Source organism: Miscanthus floridulus, chromosome 15 (assembly GCF_019320115.1).
Source record: "Miscanthus floridulus cultivar M001 chromosome 15, ASM1932011v1, whole genome shotgun sequence".
Classification (NCBI taxonomy): domain Eukaryota; kingdom Viridiplantae; phylum Streptophyta; class Magnoliopsida; order Poales; family Poaceae; genus Miscanthus; species Miscanthus floridulus.
The window spans coordinates 42,061,362-42,065,821 of NC_089594.1; positions in this window are offsets into that span (position 1 = coordinate 42,061,362).

Genomic DNA, 4,460 nt, shown 5'->3' on the forward strand with positions numbered 1-4,460 from the left:
CAGTGCTCAAGAGAGTTGCATAGGCCACATTAGCCTTATTAGGATATTTTAAAGTCATTAGTAGCACCATGGACCCAACCTACATTAATTTGACATAATCTCTTAGTGACCAACAACCCTTAGTTGTACATCAAGATCATGCAATTAGAACAAGTGTATTATGTTCATCTACCTTCATTATAGGAAGCTATTTAGGTGCTTGACGCTTGTTGCATGTAACCTTGTCATGAGCCACCTCCTGGTGTGCAATGGTCGTAGTCTCTCCAGGCCCTCCATGATGACCCTTACACATATAAAATGAAGTATGAAATATTAAGACAAAAATTCCTCTATAAATACAACAAAGTGTGGTTCATAGATACCTTTTGTTTCTTTGTTGTTTTACTTATGGTGGATAAAAGTAGACTGTCATCATCACTATATTCAGACTCACATGTTTCTTTATTATAGTAAAGAGAAAAAAGACAGTAGCATGAGTTAATATAAAAAAATTCTTTGTGAATAAAATAGTATTAAATTCATAAGAAAGTGACTTTACCAATTCATCCCTGTGTTCAAGGAATCCATCATTCTGGTTGGGTGCAACACAGTGAAGTCTCTAAAAATTTGAAACAATATTAAAGCCAAAAGACTAAATTAGGTGAAAACATGGAAAATAGAGGAAATACCTTTCTTTTAGAAAACACCGCTTGATTCTGAGAATTGTTATGATCACTCCTGGCATAATTTCCTTGGAAAAGAAATAAAGTTTGAGTAACACATTTCAATACGAAGTTACAAATTCAAATGTACATTGTTACCATTGTTGCTTCTTGGTTCTCATGGTGCCTTTGATTGTTTTTTAGTTCTTCAATAACTTTGTCTTGCATTCTAGAATGCTCTTTGAGTTGCCTTATTTCCTCCAACATGTGATGTAACACCTCAGGTGTTAGCCTTGCATAACTTGACTTGCATAACATGAGCATGATCATCACGCATTCATAAACAAGCATTTACAATTAAAACATTTGATTGAAACATCTGCAACATTTGCTTGTTATCGCATGTTTCATTATCATATGCAACCTTTCTCGTTATTTCATGTCTCCATGTGTATATGCATATGATTATGAGTGGACACATGTACTTGGTTAATATGAGTCACCAAAAATCTTTTGGCAATGCTTAGGTTCACAATTGGAGCATGGTTCATGAATGTCATTTTCCATGATCAAGTCCTTAAGTCATGTTTCATGTGATTACTTTAAATGGCCCTATGAGTGACTACTACATGAAATGATTGAATGACCTTGTAAATTGCTTAAACATGCTTAGGATATCATCATGAACAACTTTGGTATTTAGGGCTAGGGCTAATTTGGTCATTAAGCCATGCTTTGATGTGTATCATCATTTAAAAGTGACATGTTTGACTAAAGTTGAACTAGGTGTTAGAGACCTTTCATGGAGGAGATCACTAAAGCAAAGTTGTAGTATTTTACATAAGGAACAACTTTTATTTTTGGGTCATTGACTGATTTAGCTTCTAACATGCTTGAATTGGTCCCACAAAAATTAGAAAAATCAAGAATTCAACACTTAAGAAATTTTTCTAAGTCTTGTACCCTGACAGTGCTGTCAGCCCGACTTTGGATTGATTTTACTCGATGTTGGTTGGGAATTAGAACATGATTCTTGAACAATAGTTGTAGCTGGTACATTGAACTACAACTTTGATTCAGGCTAGGTACGATAATTTGTCACGGTTACGCCGATATAGCTTCATGAACATGCATCATCAGGCTCGGTGTTGGTTCACTGAAACGAACTGAATCGACATCGTCAGTGGCCGACCACCGCAGAGCCCGCGCGCCGCGTGTCCGCGGCGACGGCCGCGCGTCGCCAACGCCCTGATCGCGCAGGCCACGATGCGCCTGAACGCGGCCTTAACCCCGCCAGCGCCTGCCCGAGCCATCCCGCGCCCCATTTTCAGTTTCCCCGCTCCTCCTTCGCCGTCCACAGCTCCCGCAGCGCCGAGCAGCTCCGCCATCGCCATAGCCCGCGCAAGCTCGCACCGAGTCGCCTTTTCGTCACCACAGCAGCACCACAGGATCCCTAGCGACCCACGGCCTCCACCCGCGCTTTGCTGACCGCACCTGGTAAGCAGCAGCGCCGTGCGCTAGCTCACCGGAGCATCCCCGCCACGCCCGTCACCGTGGCCGGGGCACGTCCCTCCACCGTAGACCATGTAACCGTGCGCGTTAGGTTCGCCTGAGCCCAGGGATGCTCGTCCACACCCTTTTGCGCTTCACCGTGGCCTCTACCGGCGTACTGCCGTAGTCCAGCCTCGCCGCTCCACCATTGCCGCCATCGTCATCTCTAGAGTCGACGATAGGGCCGGCCAAGTGGTTCAGTAGATGCGCTAGGTCGAGTAGGTCACGCCGTGAAGATGTTACCGCCGGCAAGTTCGCCGTCGACGAGCTCTAGCCGTGTCCATAGAGTGGCGCCGCCGGCTCTGTTTCCGTCTCAATGATAGGTGGGGTCAACTGACCAGCGGTCCCACCGATCAGGGACTCCATGTTTTAAATCAAGTTCAGTTTGAATGCAGATTTCACATGTTTTGTAATTTTTGTATCTTTAGTTTAGTAGCTCCAAAATTTGTGAAATAAATTTGGTTGTGTTCCTTAGGAAGTGTAGTATTTAGGAAAAATATGTTCTTGACTTGTACAGTAGAATTTTTGGGAGATTTAAATAGAGATTTGAAATGTGTTTTTGAATGCATGGAAATTTGTTTATTTTATATCTAGAGTTCCTGTGCTCCAAAAATTATGAAATTTTTGTGGTAAGCTAGTCTTAGCATATATGAGCTCTGGTAAAAATTTGAAGACCAGTGCCTGCGTATATTTATAGTTATAGATTTTTCTTTTATGAATAGTTAATCCTTGCATGAATTTTTATAAATTATTTATGAATCCAAAATTCATGAAATTTGTTGGAGGTAATCCTAGTACCATATGGATGCTAAGAAAAATAGGAAATCTGTTGCTTGACACTTTTAAATAGGATTTTCCATTTATGCTATTTCAAGCCTTGCTTCCTTGTCAATCTTGTATAGGATGTTCTACTTAGTAAAATGACATGAAATTTGTATAGTAGTCATTTGATAGCATTAGTAAGGCACTGCAAATTTTTGAGAATTTATGAAGTACATCTGGTATATGTTTATTATTTAACCTAAATATCTAAATAAAATAATAAAGGCAATTAAATAAATAGTTTGGGATTCACCATTATATTATCTTAAATGTATTTGGTATGCTTAAACTGTTGGTAGATTCTATGTTGTCAAATTTTGAATGATTACATGAAGTAGAAGTAGTGTTACTTTATATTGCATGATTGAATAGTTTTCGGACAGATTCTGGAGTTTGATGAGTTGCATGTTGAAACTGATGTGTACTGTAAAAATGGTTAATAACAAAGTTGTAGAGAATTTGATAAGCTTTCCAGAAAGTCCAGGATCACTGTATTTGGATTAGTAGAACTCCAGTTATGAGAGAAACAAGTAGCTACTGTTTTGTTGCATCGTCGATGCATTGTAGAAGTAGTTAAGTAATAATCGAGAAGAGATATGCACCTACTCAATAAACATGATGCACTTGTTAACATTTATGCATTCGTAATACTTATGCCATACTCATGCATCTAGGATCAGAGGAAGAGATCACGTTACTGGAATTCGAAGAAACAGAGGAAGGGAACCAGCAGGAGGATCCGCAAGCCGCAGCTCCCGAAGGCATGGAGCAGAACCCTGAAGAGCTTCCGGAGTGTCCTGACCACCGCCCTACTTCCTTTCTATGAGGCTAGCCCCGGAGCATTATAAGTCTCCCAGTAATTTAAAAATGTTTACTTACGTAATTATGATTGATGCATTAGGTTATAAGAGTTGAATGGAACCACTTGATGCATGTACATTCCTTGTCCAGATATTGCACCTTTAACCGGTATAGGTCTAGGATCGAATATATGCTTAGCCATGCTTAGACCGGTAGAAGTCGGGTGATGTCCTGTCACCTGCGAGATATAGGTGGATACCGGAGCATGGTTGGCTATATTTGCCATCGTGGAACAGAACCATGAGGTAAAAGTAAATCAAGACCGGACAGGAGGTCGATAGAGAAGCAACAAGGCATGGAGGTCTTGGGTGTGGATCTATCCCCGTCTATGTCAATCAAGGACCATACCATTGTTGGAACTTCTGACAAGATTGAACACATGCCTCTCACTTAGCTGGCCGGATAACTCGTTTCGACCGCGAAGCCGAGTAATTCAACTCAGGCCGAGAACCGTTCTGTTGTGCGCTCCTTTCGGGGAACGATCAGACTGAGCCCAAGGGCAGGCTTGGCCTGAGCATCCTAGCATCTGGTGTTCCAGATTGTGCGGCGCGGTACGGACCCGTGAAATGTGTACCTGAGTTGTAT